At 45.1% G+C, this 16181-nt stretch overlaps 1 protein-coding gene and 1 pseudogene across 2 annotated transcripts in view; both read left to right on the top strand.

Annotated features, from left to right (window-relative positions):
• The window catches only part of LOC144107038 (uncharacterized), a 439706-nt gene that overhangs the window by 257502 nt on the left and 166023 nt on the right, over positions 1-16181 (top strand). The gene's annotated exons all lie outside the window — the stretch shown is intronic.
• On the top strand, positions 12528-15340 carry LOC144107030 (uncharacterized; annotated as a pseudogene). Its single transcript, XR_013309188.1, has 4 exons — positions 12528-13271; positions 13499-13774; positions 13944-14054; positions 14336-15340. The product of XR_013309188.1 is annotated as an uncharacterized LOC144107030 (transcript).

The following is a 16181-nucleotide window of genomic DNA, read 5'->3' as shown; positions in this document are numbered from 1 at the left end:
TACGGTGTCCCTCATAGCCCGAATCACTTTGTAACGTCAAGCCCCATGAAGCATAAACCATAAGGTTCAAATAAAAGAAAAACGTTTCCGCTAGTAAAACTAACTGTACAAAACAAAGAAACTTTTAACTTCACAAAAAACCTGGCTGATTGCAAGTGTACATGATGCCAAATAAACATGAGAGGCAGTACTCACGCTCTCTCACTTCCAGGTTATGGCAGCGGGTATGGTCGATGCTTAATCACTGCGCTGTAAGAGTCATATATTTATAACTTTAGACGCACATCTTATCGCTTCTGACAGCTAGGTGATTCCATGAGAGATCAAACTGCCTAAATATTTCGTTTTTAATTTTCTCAATTATTTTACTTATCATGCGCACATTATTCAGTAGGCCAACTGTGAATTTTGTGTTGTGAAAATGCTAATATTTGAGGAGAAAAAAATTATAAACAATATCAAGGCAGAGGCAGCATTTTCACGCAGAGCTCAATTTCGCTAATTTGCCATGATGTAAGTATCTAGATATGAAAGCATGATGTGTATAATATTCGTGCTAAATGTGCAGGTGAGAAGGAATATGTGGGCTTATTTCCGCCATTTTGAGGAAGTTGTCGCTTGCTGGAAAAAATTTCAAAAACAACATAAGTCTGAAACGACGCTATTTTCATTTTTTCTCCACAAATATATAACACGTATATTTCAAATTTCCACAATTAATAACCATTGAGGTGCTAAAAAAGTACACCAGCTTTCATTGTTACATAAAATTGGGAAGTGCAAGAAGTATTGCCGTAAATCTGGCATTTTTTAATACAGTAGTGTTTTTCAAAAATCAAAGGAAAAAACGCCCCATCTCTAATTTTTCTTAAAACTCATGAAACAAGCCTCTAGGAGGAAAAAAAGTGTATGAAAGAACGTGTTGCATTATTTTGTTTCCAACAATGTTATCCAAGCTCAAAATTGTAGTTTTTTGAGCATCACCCAGAGTGCCTAAATGAGAGGGGCGGAAGCAGCAAATGCTCTTCACTGCTCTAAATTTTCCCCATATCCCAAGACATACCTTTTCCATCAAGAGAGAGCGTACCTAATACTTTTGTGGATTGACATCGATCTGTAACATAAACAGAATTCAGTAGCACCGCTATCGCTGAGTGCAGGTAAACAAAAGTTCTCAATGTAATTTTCTCACTGCACAGTGCCCCTATAAGGTTGTCTTTCATTAAAAAAAAGCCAACTAAACAGTAGAAATGAACGCGGAAGTAAACAGCATCATTTCAAAGTCAATGTTTTTTAAAAAAAAAACATCCCAATATGTGCTTGCCAGAGGTGCTTTACAAATCCACATTCTGTACCATAGCTTTTACCATAGGCATTTTGGAGGCTCTTTGATAAGGAAAAGCTTAAAGAAAATTGTACATAAGTTGAACGAATGCCTACTGCAGCTATCACCAATCTAGGATATACCAGCATAACCAATCTAAATAAATTAACAGCGGCTAAAAAAGAAACCAAAATGTATTTTTAAATCAAACGCGAATTAAAAAAGAAAATTAGCCACAGTATGCCTGCAGTGAAACGACAAAGCGAGGGCCTGGGGACACACACAGCTTCATAGGTGCACTGTGCAGCAATAGAATTACATAACATACAAAACTTTTCTATAGATGCATTCCTATGGGCCGCAAGTTGTTACCTGCACCCGGCCATAACGGCAATACCGAATCCTTCTTACATCACAGATCAGTGTCTGTCCTCAAAAAGTATTAGGTATGCTCTCTCTTGATGGAAAGGTCTCAGTGTTGGGATCTGGAGAAAATTTGGAGCAGCGGAGGGCGTGTTTGCAGCTTCCGTCCCCTATTTAGGCGCTCCTGCTGACGCTAAAAAGATTACCAAGTTTGAGCTAGGATAACATTGTTGGAAACAAAATAATGCAACATGTTCTTTCATACATTTTTTTCACCTCCTTCTCGAGACTTGTTTCCAGAGTTCTAAGAAAAATTGGGGATACAGTTTTTTGTTGAAAACATTTTTGAAAAACACTGTTCAGAAATACCAAATTTAGGGCAATATTTCTTGCACTTCCCTATATTATATAACAATGAAAGCCGGTACACCCTTTAAGCACCTCCATGTTTATCTATTGTATAAATTTGAAGAAAACGTGCTTAATATTTGTGCCGAAAAAAATTCCTGAAAATAGTCTCGTTTTGAGACGTCTCGTTTTCGAAATATTTTCCAGCAAACAACTTCCTCAAAAATGTGGAAATTTGCCTGACATATTCCTTCCAACCTGTAAATTTAGCACGAGAAATATATCCGTCATGGCTTTCACATCTAGATTTTTACGTCATAACAATATTGCGAAAATGAGCGGTGCTTGAAAACGCTGCCTCTGCCACGGCGTCGTTTATAATTTTTTTCTTCTGAAATATTAGCACTTTCACAAAACTAAATTCACTGTTGGCCTACTGAATCAAGAAAACTTAAAATATGAAATATTTAGGCAGTTTGATCTTGCGTGGAATCACCCAGCTTCGTCTTGATAACTGCGGGAAAGACGGTACGAGAAATATTCATCATTTTTGCTCGCAGCACGACAAGAACAACAACCACAAACAGGCGCTGACTATTCACTGGTTTTTTATTGAAGAACAAAAGGCGTACATATATACATTATCCGAGAGGGAACTGAGGTATCTGACCTCCCACGTGCCTTCCAGATAACTTTTCTTGTCTGGATAAGTCTTTCATTGTCTGTATATATACGCATTTCATGGTTTATGTTGGTTTACCGCAGCGGTGGCCAAGTGATTGAGTATCAGCCTCGTATGCGGGAGGTGCGGGGTTCGATCCCCAGTGCCGCCGGGTACCCACCGGTGATACAATGGGTACAAGCTTTCCCCTGGTCTGGTGCTCGGCTTATTTAGGGTGAAATGCTTGGGAAATGGGTCTTTGGCCCCACCTTGAGAAAAAGAAAAAACCTTGTGACCTGGCGCTCTTTGGCCATAGCTGCCCTTGCGCCATAAAAATACATCATCATCATCATTTATGTTGGTTTAATGTCCCAAAGCGACTCAGGCTATGAGAGACGCCGTAGTGAAGGCCTCCGGGAATTTCGACCACCTGGGGTTCTTTAACGTGCACTGACATAGCACAGTACACGGGCCTCTAGAATTTTGCCTCCACCGAAATTCGACCGCCGCGGCCGGGATCAAACCCGCGTCTTTCGGGCCAGCGGCCGAGCGCCATAACCACTCAGCCACCGCGGCGGCTTTATACGCATTTCGTTCAGTAAAAAAAAAAAAGCTGTGGATAGCCAGCGCTTTGTTTGTCTTTAGCCTCGTGTCCCGTTCTTGTTGCGCTGTGAGCTACTGTGATGAATACTTACCAACTCGCCCAAATTTCCGCCTTGCTGAACGGGACGAGAAAGACGGAGGCGCTCGTGTTGTCCATCTTAAACGCTGTTTTCAAGACGAACTCACGTCAACAAGCCCAACTTCCTACGCTTGTGCATGCACTGCTTGATGACTTACATGTATCGACGCAGTCAAGATGGAAGCAACTCTCCACTCTTCTCGCGTGCTCGAACCGCCCTCGCTGGTGGCCTCACGAAGTCGCACACGCCAAGTCGTTGCAACCCAAATCCGTCTTCGTAGCAAGCATCCTGAACTGAACTCGTTCGCCACAGAGGGAACAGTGGAAAAAGACGCGATAGGACTCGAAGCAGCTACAGGCAGCCGACAAACGTCCGTGCAAACGCCGAATTGTGCCCAACGTCCTAACGTACCGTGGCTACCGCGACCATGCAGGCCAGGGTTGCCAGGTCCTCGGGAAAGGAAAGCGCCAAAAATTTCCGAAAAGTAGCCAAAAAAGTCGCCAACTGGGGCAAACATTCCATTTAGTAGCCAAAAAAGTCGCCAAGGTAGGAGAAAACGAGAATTATTAATATCTTTTTACATCGATACATGTGCTAAAGAATTTCTCCAGACAAAAAGATGTTTTACTATGTGTTAACCGAAATTACCGCTGTTTAGGTCAATCATAAGTGAAAACACCCCGCATTCCAGGTGGCTGCAAGGAAGAAAGACGCTCATTATGGGTGACCGAAAGTAAAAATGCCTCCATTCCGGATGCTCACGAAGTAGGTGCTTTATTGTATTATCCACTACGGTGAAGACGATTCAGGATTTGAGACCGGCTGGCTTTTTCAAAACTCCTACCTTCACGCGCCGTCTAAACAGCGCTGTTCCGGCGATGAAAATAATCGAGTATGTGCTTAGACAGCGCGAAGGCATGCAGAGGAAGGCGCTCGTAGCAAAGTACAACTTTCCCTGTCACTTCTTCGCGACACGGGAAATCGATAAGACAGGTAGTTTTTATGTAAAAAAGGAACAAGGCAAAAGTTCTTTATTTTTCTGCTGTATATACGTACTGTGGATAACCCAAAAATAAAAAAAATGTTATCACATATTCTTGTGTAAATATTGGTTAAAATGACTAGTTCATCCTGCTGACGGATGTAAAATGACTAGCAAAAAAGACTTGGCCAGATACAATATTGCGAGGCACATTGTAAAACACACACATGAACTAAAGCCAATGCAAACACCAAGTCAGCATTGTCACAACTCAGGTGTAGATGCTGTTAACTTTTTCTACCATTTCGCGTGGCACTTCAAACGTAGAGCTGGTGGCGCCCTTTAGGCGCAATCCAAACTTTATCTTCAGGATAGCAACAAGAAGTTCGTCGGACATTCTGTTTCGTAAGTCACTCTTGGTCAGCGTCACAGCAGAAAACACCCGTTCTGCCTCTGCGTTAGACAAGGGTAGGACGAGTAGCTTCATAACCCCTTCTGCGATGTCTTTCATGGGATTCTGACCCGATGGATCCCGATACTTATGAATTGCACTCCAAAACTCGATTGCAGGCATATCTGCATTGACACTCTCAACCTGCCGCAGGTACCTGACTTGCTCCTCAATCCGGTGCTCCGGGCAAGAGAACAGATCGCGTGGCAAAGTTAGTCCCTGCATAGCATGCGGGCCTAGAACTGACTGAGGAGAGATAACTCTCAGTTTGCGCAGCAGCGACGAAGAGTTCGGGAGGCGCTTCTGCAAGTCGGACGAGCAAGCTTTAATAAAAGCAAAGCATCGCCGTTTCAAGGACTGCTGTTCCTCGGTGCTGAGGTTCATTGCACGGACGTAGTCAAGAAAACTGCTGCCTAAATCGGCGTCGTCCAGGCCCAGGTAGATGGATTCCAGGTTTGTTAGATCCAGATCGCAAAGGCTGCAGTCGTCATGCTCTCGTAGCACACACGGCTTCAGGATCCTGGACAGAAGCCGCTTGAAAAGTCTATGCAGCTCTTCGAAGATTCCCAATGGATCAACGTCTTCCCCTTGAAAGAGCTTGTTTACTCTTCTCAAATCAGCAAGGATCGGTTCCAGAAACAGAAAGTATGCATACTTCCTCTCATCGACATACATTTCCTTAAGAAGGCGGACAGTGTAGGTTTTTTCTGAAACACCTAAAAAGTGTGTCTTGAGAGGGCCATATTGCGACAGAATGCGTTCAATGCAGTCTGCTATCGCCAACCATCTTGTGCCTGAAGGGGAAAGGATCTTTAGGGGCTCAACCCTCTCTTGGTCTGCACTGCTCTCACAGTAGAGACTCCTATAGGCGCTTTGCCTCGTGCTGTTGTGAGCAAAGTAGTTGTGAGTTTCTTTAACCATGAATTCAAGGCTTGCAGGCATTGCCTCCATCGCCTTTGACGCGACAAGGTCCAGAGAATGGCAAGCACACTTTACAACTGTAATCGATGGGTTGTCGTCCTTCAGTTTCCTCCACGAAGAATTGTTGCGGCCGCACATCGCGTTTGCCCCATCAGTAGCTAAACCAACGCAGTCGCTTAGCTTGAGTGAATTCTCCCGAAGGATTGCTTGCACTGCGTCATATATGGTATCCGCTTTTCCGTCCTTTGCCTCCTTCAAATCAAGAAAAGTGGTAGTGATTCTGCTCGCTATATCGCTGCAAAAGCGGACTGAAACGCACACAACCTTTTTCGCTGAAACGTCGGTTGACTCGTCCACCAAAAGGGAGTAAGGCTTCCCTGCAATGTCGTCCTTCAGTATACCAGAAAAATATGGCGCGATAACCTTTGTTATCAGCGCTGTGCACTTGGTTCTTTGCATTACGAGGTTACATCGCAGCTCACCCCTGAGAAGTTTGGTAAGCTCATCCACACAATTGATGGGCATATGGCAAGCGGTGAATATAGCAATTTTGAGAGCGCACCTTTTTTCGTCTGCATTAGCCGTCAAGGCCGGCGCGATCGCATCCTGCAGCCTTTGCTGGTGACTTGGTGCCACTCTGTTACGGTGGTTCCCTGTCTCAGCATGCTTTGCGAGATCTGCGTAGTGGGCTCTCATTTCACAGTTGCAAAGCTTGCACCTTGCAGATGTGTCGCTGCCCTGAACAGGCGCGATCCAATCTGAAACACATTAACAAAGACGCATGTGAGACTAGCGCGCGCAACATGTCACCATTTGAAAACTATAGGAAGTGTGGTAATCATACTAATCATTTCGAAGACATTCTTACCTTTCAGTTTCGGGTCGTCCATCCACTGTTTCCGGAATACCCGGCGGGCACTTGCGTGTCTCCCCATAGCGAAACCTCAGCGCACCGTTCTTTCGCACCCGCTGGACCACAGTCACTTGTCTCCGGACTTTTCTTCCTCGGTGTTCCCGCCAAAAATCGCGTGTGTCATGTACATATGCCTACTGGCGCCTCTTTCCGCTTCGTATAGCAACCAATTCTATTTTTAAAGTGCATGTAACATGTCGGTAAAACTCAGTAGTATACGAATTATAAGCGAAAAAAGTCGCCAAAAAGTAGCCAAGTCGCCAACTTCAAATTTTTGTCGCCAGACGCCTCTAAAAGTAGCCAATTTGGCCAGAAATCGCCAAACCTGGCAACCCTGATGCAGGCCATGCCGCCAGAAAAGATTGCCTTCGGCTTCGGCTTCCAATGCCGCCAAAATCCAGCTTCTTCGGTCACGTGACGAGAAAAAATTTTATTTTCTTCCTTTTTTTTCTAGCAGTGCCCGCAGCTGTCCGCGCGCACGTGGCGAAAGAAAAAGAGAGAAGGAAACGCGGTTGGGGCCGGCATGCCGGGTTGTTTTCAAGGCCAGGTCGGCACATCGGTGCCGAGTGCTCTGCTGTGCGACTCCCGCGCCGCCCTCAGCCGCCTGCAATCTAACGGCCGCGGTACCCCACTAGTGCGGGAAATTCGCTCGCGCATCGAACGCCTCGTGCAGAGAGGTTGTGCCGTGCGTGCACAGTGGGTGCCCGGTCACTGCGGCATCGCCGGCAACGAAGAAGCTGACGACCTCGCGACCGCTGCACACCAACTACCTGCCAGCGATCTGCCCCTTGCGCTGGAGGACGTGCGTGCGGCAATTCACGACCATCTCCGAAAGCAGCACCCCGACCCACGCATCGCGGGAGGTGAGCGCATCGACAGTGTCACCGGCTGTCGCGCACTTACACGGTCACAACGTGCAATGATCCTCCGCGCGCGCATTGGCTGCGTGTGGCCCGGGGAACGACGGGTGCGTCACGGAATCGCGACGAGTGATGTGTGTGACGGATGCGGTGCAGTGGAAACACTAGAACATCTGCTCCTTCGCTGCTCCGCGTTCACCGATGCTCTTCGCAATATGCTCGCGGCCTATAGGGCGCAGGGCATACTACCAGACTCCATCAAGACGCTATTGTGGCCGCAGGGCAGTGCGCGCACTCGTGAGCGAACTTTGGTGAGCCTCTGTGCATTCCTCGAACACACGGGCTTGACGTCCCGTCTGTTCTCCGTCAGGTAGTTACACGCAGTGACCGAACGCTCCGCGAGTTCTACCTTGAACGATTAATAACTGGACGATGATCCATAACAGCGCGACAGACCTCTTCTTTGTCCCGTCTGTCGCGCTGTTATGGATCATCGTCAGCACCAACTCGCCCAACAGCTGGTTTTGTTAATAACTGGACGCCCCACTCCAGTTGTAACCTACACAGTGCTGTGCGCGTGTGTGATTTAATTCCTCTAAAATGAACTAATCACGCGCACAACCTGGACACATTCCTTATTGTGTAAATAGTTTGTACATATTACTTCTCCCCCTGTCCTCTATTCCTGTCCCCTCACCTCTTTCATTTCATTTCTCCATTCTGCCTGCTGTCCTTTATTTCCGCTGCCCCAGCTCAGGTGCTTCAGTATCGATGGCAGATGCCGGGGCTAGCAAAAATCTTTTCCTTCCTTTTTACTATTATTTTAAATAAAACCACTACCACCACCACATCGGTGCTCCCTCCCCGCTATAGTGAACTAGAACTATCCTAGTGGCGCGAACGGAAGGGCGCGGGCGTGCCGTTTGGCGTAGAAACCACCTGGTGGCGCCACTGCAACTTTTTCTAGCGGCGTCGTCGCTGGAGCTTGTGTGTGTTTCCCCGAGGCGCTGTTACAGTGTGGTTCACTAATACGCCTGTAGCCAATAAACATGCATGTCATTTGCTTCAACTAGCTTCAACGTAACTTCATAGGCACCTTTTTTCCCCCGCCGTGACCCTTTGAGCATTTCGGCGATGATGAAAAACCGCGTCGTCGTATACCGTCTGCTAGCGAGAACGGGCGTCGGGCAATGAGAGAGGCTCACGGATTTGACGGTGGATGTTAGTTGTCTAGATGCATCTTTTACCAGGCTGATATTGTTTACCTGCGATTATATTTTGGTACCACGGGGTTTAACGTCCTAAAGCAACTCAGACTATTAGGGACGCCGTAGCGGAGGACTCCGGAATTTTCGATCACCCGGGTTCTATAACGTGCATTGACATCGCACAGTACACGGGCCTCTAGCATATCGACTCCATCAAAATGCGATCGGCGCGGCCGGTGTCTTTTGGGTCAGCATCTGAGCACCATAACCACCGGGCCACCGCGGCGACTTAATTATAGAGAACTACACCCCTCATTCATCTGTCCGCGCGCCTACGTGTGATCTAGTCTTATGGAAATCAGTTTCTTTTTCTGAGACGGCTAAGCGGCCTCAGAAACGCATTTTCAGAAAATTTTATCCATGACTGAAAATATTTCCACCCCAATTTTCGGAGAATTTTACTTGCAGCGTATGCATGACATAAGCCAGGTTGATAATACACGAGAGGCGAGCATTATACTTTTATTGGCAAGTGCGGACATGTAAAAGAAAAACTGAAGAAAATATTGGTTTAATGGCTGGCAGATTATTGGCGTAACCAGCCTAAATTAGGTTACATAGAAATTTCATCCGTGGAAACAAGGCTGGCCTTGCAGCTACCCTAACAGGGTGCTTCGCAAATCTAAGTGCATCGACTCATTTTCAGGTACTTAGAAGCTTGACGCTTCCGGTTGTTGCTGCTATTGATGCTTTTCATAAAAAAGTGAAGGCGGGTTGTTATGTAAAAAGCAGTGAGTTCGGCTGCAACATTCTCGCAGTGGTCTGGACAGCCAAGTCTGAGCTCTTTTTTTGCCTTAACCACATCTACAATATCAATTATACTGTCGGCATGTAGTTCTAGGAGGCTAAAACATGTTAACGCATTTTCTAGGTGAGCTACAAATTTGTACAGGGCGGCAGCGGGATACAGAAGACCACCATTGTCTTTCATGCGAGTGAACTGGGCTAGGTTTAAGTTCCCAGCCGCCTCTTTGGTCAACAAAAGCAAATTGAGGCAGCTTTCACAGTTTGTCTTCAGGACGCATTTCCTGGCCACATAACCGGCTATATAAAATATTAGCCGGCTGTGACTTGATGGCACAGTGCAAGTGGAATGGTCTGGGGGTAATTTCGGGAGCACTGCATTTGCTGCATCTATGTTGCCTGCATCTAGCAGTTTATCAACAAGTTCCTGCCTGCCACTATGGGAGCTTTGCTGGCCAGCATCTGCATCCAAAAGGGAACTGAGGATGCCAGGCTCGCAGTTTCCCGTGGAAACAGAGTGCGCAAGGTTGTTGAATGTAAGGCAGTTCACAGTAACTATGAATTGCTGTGGTGTTGGGTGGGTATTGCACCCAGAAGACTGGCGCACAATTCCAAAAAGATGTTCAACTGGATCCTGGCTTAGCCTACTGGTCATCAGGTAGTTGAAGCCTGCACGTTCTGTTAAGTACTCCAACAGTGACAGCAGACTAGACAGTGCAACACGTAGTCCTGTAGCTGTGGACTGGCTTAAAAAGCCCTCCTTTCCATTAGTGTGTTTTTCCCATGCACTCAGGAACAACAAAAATGAGCGAAGCTTTTCAACAGATGGAGAATTGGGACGCAGAGCCTCGGTAGTGAAGCGAGATGTCATCACATGGATCAGATCACGGATGGTCCTGAAACAGAAATAAGTTGCTCAGCACAAATCAGGAAACAATACACAACAACGAGACTGTCTTATGGTCGTTACGATGGAAAAGTTTTCAGCAGCAAAAAAATAAGTTTTGCTACTCACTCAAAAAAATGGAGAGTAGCCGAAATTTTCCCGCAGGTCTCTTCAATCTCAGCCCTGTGCAGCTGCAGCCCCTTAACGACTTTGTCACTGAAGAGTTGAAAGGCTAGAGACACCCTCTGAACCTCAAAACTATTGGGATTTGTGTGGCTAGATGTGATCCCGTACAGGGCTTGTAATGCAACATTTTTGCCATCAAGAACAATGGCTCTGCGGACACTTTTCAGCGACACCTGAAATGTAAAAAAATATGTTACATAGTTGTTCTCTTCCTAGTAAAAAATAATGTGGTTCAACCTGTGTACAGCACTTACACGACCCTCTGGCAGTAGGTAGTCGGAAGCCAGCAAGCCATTGCGCAGGTACTTTATCAAGTGAGGGAAGTCCGACAGAAAATAGAGCCGACGTTCTGGATCCATGGGATGTGGTGCACCTTACTTCGTGCTTGTTGAAGATGCGCGGACGCCCATCATATTCCACATCTTCCTATTCCAAGTGGCTCCGTCAGACGTGATAAAGTCGACTTTCAAACCTGCCTTTTCTGACAAAATCACAGCTTCCAGCATTATTTTTGTGAGTAGAGCTCCTTTTATGTTTCCTTTCGTGGCAAATGCTGCGAGCACTTGAGTCCACTTGCCAACAAATGGGATAAACATAACAACAATCCCATGGTCACAGACAGTGTGTTTATCTTCTTCTAATGTAAAAGGGCCCAGATCTACAAAACCTTCGATGTGACCCGTATTAGTGACCGAAAAGTGTTCAGACAACTTCATTTCGTCTACAAAGAGACCTCCATGTCTCCTGAACTCATCCATTGAGCTAGTCTTTTCGCTCAGCACGTCAAGTACTTTCATGTTGAAACCAAAGCCTGTCTTGTATGACTTTAGGTACTTCCTCAGAGTTGTTTTGCTGGGGATGGCAAGTATTTTTTCTTTTCTAAGGGGCTCATACAGTGCGGGGCTCTTCATTTTCATTATCAGACACTCAAGCACCCACTCGTTTGAATACCTCATGCCATGGGTAATTTTACGTTGCGAAGCTTTAAAACATGATGCACTGCCTCACGCTGTTTGGCTGGAAGGCTTGCTATTCTCTCATTAAAGTCGTCTTCGGAAATCCTTGCATTTTTGGCCTCCATTGCTGCCAGCTGATCCTGCATGGCTGATGCACGGTTTCGAAGTCGTGCTGCCTTTTGTTTTTCCAGTTTTAGTCGCTTAGCAGTAACTTTTTTTTAAGATACATGAAGCCTCGGTTTTGAGGTACGCGACTTTCTACTAAAAAGGCACTTTCGTGTGGACTTGCACTCTTCACAAACTGCACCTAAAAAAACTGTGTACATGTATATGTATGACTTACATGCGAAATATTGGAACAGAGATGCCAAAAGCAATAAAGGTTGCAATGTACAAATTACCTTGTGAGGAAACCTTTCCCAGGCACCTTGTGCTGAAGACAAAACCTCCAAATGTGGCTGCTGCAGACCGTAGCTTCGGTGTTCGAATGTGCGACATGCCCCTAAACTCCACACTTGTCATGGCCCCTCTGCAGGTAGTGCTGGCATCAGCTTCTCGCAAAACACGATTCGCGGCAGTGAGTGAATCAATAGTGAAGTCTCCACACAAGGCACCCCAAAGAAACATTTGCGCAGACACTTTGTCCTCATATGCGCAGAACATTGCGCGGCGGCAAACAAGTGCGTGCGCACGCGTTCCGAGGCCGTCCTGGGCGCAGCAGGGCGCCGCGGCGCCGCCAGTTTTGTGCAGTTGTTCGGCGAGCGTGTTGTGGAATTTGCACAATGGCAGAAGCGGCCCTACCTAAGCGGAAGCGGGGCCCGAAGTATTGCTGTGTTGTCGGCTGCCACAACAGTGCGGAAAACACCAAGGGACTCTGTCCACCTGTAAAACTGTACCGATTTCCGGGGAAATGGTATGAAAAAGAAAGACTTCAAGCGTGGAGCAACGCAGTGAGGAGGGTTAGGTAAGTCCCTACAGCCATGCCGTGCTTTCGGCTGTGCCGGTTTGTATTTTGTGTTCGTTCGTTTTGGTTACAAGCCGGTACTCAACGCTGAGCATGAACGCGACGACTGCACTGATGATTACGGGTACTTGTGTTCTCGCAAGCACAAATGTAAAAGTTGGATTGCGATTACGTAGTGGCTTTTGATTTCCTGTATTGTTTTTTTTAGGTGTGGCCGTCGTTGTTACAAGTTCGCACATGAATCTGCTAGCGCGTTTAAATAAACATTGCGCTGTTAGGTGATTACAGTTAGGCGCTGTCAGAGCAGCTTTATCACATCGGAACGAACTGCTGCAATAAAGGATTGGTTTGTGAATTCTACGCCCGAGCCCACCTCAGGCAATATGATAGACGCCGTAGTTTGCTTTGTTTTGTTGTGAATTTATATGCTGTTTTAATCTGTGAATCACATTTGCACTTATTATTATGCTATATTCGAGGAGCTCGTGAATTATTTGAGTTGCTCCCTTCGGAACTTGTGCGATTTCGTTTGTGTCTGTGCGTGTGTTTATGTTTGCCTTGGCAATTGATAATAGACAATACTATTCTTTCTTATGTAGCCCTGATGGAACTGTTTGGTTGCCTAAGGAGCACACAAGAATTTGCAGCAGACATTTTGTAGGCAACTGCAAGAGTGACATTAGCCAACATCCAGCCTACATCCCTACAATTTTCCCTCCGATCTACAGAAAAAAAGCACTTGAGAGGGAAAGAGCGCAAAGGTATGAAATCAAAAATGTGAAACTGCCAGTGTAAAATGCAGCCTTAATTGTGTTTTTTAATGAGTTCTGCTTTTTTATTTCATACTTTAAATCCTGTCACTGAATGTAACAGGGAGGGCATTCAAAAGGGCAATGAGATAAAAATATAGCAGTTAATTGCACGATGAGCTTGGCTGCACCCTTTTTAAGGTTGGCAGTAATATGTTACTTTTACTGGTTCAATGCAGGTAGCAAAGGCGTCTCAACCAGGCAATATCTTCTAGACAGCTCGGTGCAGGAAGTGAAAATATCCATCACGAAGTACAGACGATGAAGCGACAATGCATAAACCAGGAACCTCCATTACAGACTGTCGACATCAGGACATTCACATGATGAATCTCAGTGATGCACCTCTGGAGATGAGCGCAGCTGTGGCTTCGACAATCAGCACAAGTGATTCGCATCCTTCAATGAGTGTGTGTGGCACAGGAGAAAGTCATTTCATTGCAAAGAGGGATGCTGTAAGAACACCTTTTAATTATGGGATCATATTTCTGTCTATAGAAAAAGCTTGACACAAATCCAACATTAATTTGCTATTAATACTGCCCTTTCAACACTGTTCTCCTGTAGCACTGAGAGCATATCTGTGCAATACAACATAGTCATTTATACATATTTTTTTTTCAGGCATCCCAAACCAAAGCGAGTGTGGCTCAAGGAAAGCTAACTATACTTCTTTCTGCGACAAATGGAACTGATGCATGTACTCAAGTTGTGCACACAGAAATGAGTGACAAGGTTGGACTATGCTGCGGTTTCCTCTTATCAGTTGTGCTTAACTCTAGCTAACATTTTTTTAAGGCTACCAGAGGATTTCTTTTTTTAGTGCAATTACCTTTGTTGTGAATTTTTCTTCCTGTGTACATTTTGTTATTTTATAGTAGTGGTGCTTATTTTATTTTGGGAATGAATGAGCATAGTTGCAGGGTCATGCAAATAGCATTTTTCATTGGTTAGTCCTCTTGCTAAAGTATATTTGCCTGTAAATTGCACCATGTTCTCTGTTTATTCTGCTGCAGGTTGCAAGTACGGATGGAAACTGGAAGAAAAACTGTGGATTTCAAGGCTTTCAGTCTCTAAAGGAAAAAGAAAAAGCACTGCAAGATTTATGTGGAGTGACATTGCAAGTCTTCTGCCTCCTTCTGAACCTGCTGCCTCCTCCGAAGTACAGGCGCAATACTATGTCAAATGAAGATAGGCTGTGCTTGTTTCTCGCCAAGCTACGTCTTGGGATAACATATAGTGCACTAGGAGTAATTTTCAGTGTCGCACCCTCAACAGCATCCACTGTCTTTAGGAAAACACTTGGTATTTTAAGCATTGCTCTGAAGGATTGGGTCTTCATGCCTTCCCGGAGAGCAATAAAACTTTCTTTGCCTGCCCCATTTAAAGAAAACTACCCGAACTGCACCTTAATAATAGATTGTACTGAGATCCGCACTGAAGCACCTCAAACCCTGACTGTCAACATATTTTGTATTCACATTACAAGGGAGGATACACGCTGAAACTCTTAATTGGTATAATTCCTAATGGTATGATAAGCTTCGTATCAAAGGTTTATGGAGGGCGACATACTGACTCATTCATTATTCAAGACTCTGGCTTTCTGGAGCTTGTTAGACCAGGCGATTTAATTTTAAGTGATAAAGGATATCCAAGCATCCGCACAACGGTAGAAAGGAAAGGTGCGGTGCTACTCATGCCTCCTTTTAATTCAACAGGTGGTGAAATGTCTGATGATGACATGAACATGACTTACAAGATTGCCTCTGTACGTACCATGTTGAGAGAATAATCCAAAGATTGAAAATTTTTCATATTCTAAGGAACAGAGTACCACTTAGCCTGATACCACACATGAAGAAAGTATTTTCAGTGTGTGCTGCCTTAGTAAATTCGCAACCTCCAATAATTAAGCAATAGGCCTGCTTTGCTTGATGTAGTCCATACCTTAGTTTGCATGAATTACATTCATAAGAGTTCATGTTAGCACTCAAGTGAGTTCACAACTCAATTGTATGCATCCCAGCCAATAAATGGGTATGCTAATCACAGCACTGAGGACTTTTGTTTTACTTACTTTTGTTGTGAAAGGTTCTGTGTTGGTCACCATGTGTTTTGCACAGCAGATCTGTGCTTTTAACTTTTTTATTCTCCCATAGATGGCAGCAAAATAGTGAAAGCAATGGATGCAAGCCAGTACATGGCACTGAAATGGTATCACAGAAATATGGTTTATTGAACATCACTTGATATCACCTCATCATAGGTGTAATGTTAAGAGATAGGAAGCGTGCACAGTGGATCACAGGAGAAACTTCAGTTAATGACATTCTTGTCGAAATCAAGAATAGGCATGGGCAGAACATGTAATGCGAAGAAAGGATAACCGGTGGTCACTAAGGGTAACAACATGAATTCCAAGGGAACTAAAGTGTAGCGGGGGGGCGGCAGATAATTAGATGAGATAAAGAAGCAAACCAGGGTTCAAGTGGGTGCAAGCTAGCACAGGACCAGGTTAAATGGAAAAATATGGGAGAGGCCTTTGCCTTGCTTTGGATATAGCCAGGCTAATGACGATGACTTCATATCACAGAACTCTGATTTATTGCACATGAGCTACACCCGACTACACTTAAATGAGATCACTTAGACATCTGACTAGCATAAACAGTGCTACACATCTGGGTTGTCAGCCCAGATGTGTTTACAATCAAAATGCAGTACAATGCACCGAAATTTAATGTAGTAAAAGCTTGAGACTGTTGTCCTTTGGACATAAAACTCTTGCAAACCAACGCTTGACGCTTCCCCTAATTAGTCATGTGGTCTTTGCATGCTACTTTTAGCGCTATATTATTG

This window comes from Amblyomma americanum, chromosome 10, assembly GCF_052857255.1.
Source record: "Amblyomma americanum isolate KBUSLIRL-KWMA chromosome 10, ASM5285725v1, whole genome shotgun sequence".
Taxonomy (NCBI): domain Eukaryota; kingdom Metazoa; phylum Arthropoda; class Arachnida; order Ixodida; family Ixodidae; genus Amblyomma; species Amblyomma americanum.
This window is presented reverse-complemented; position numbering and strand designations above follow the sequence as displayed.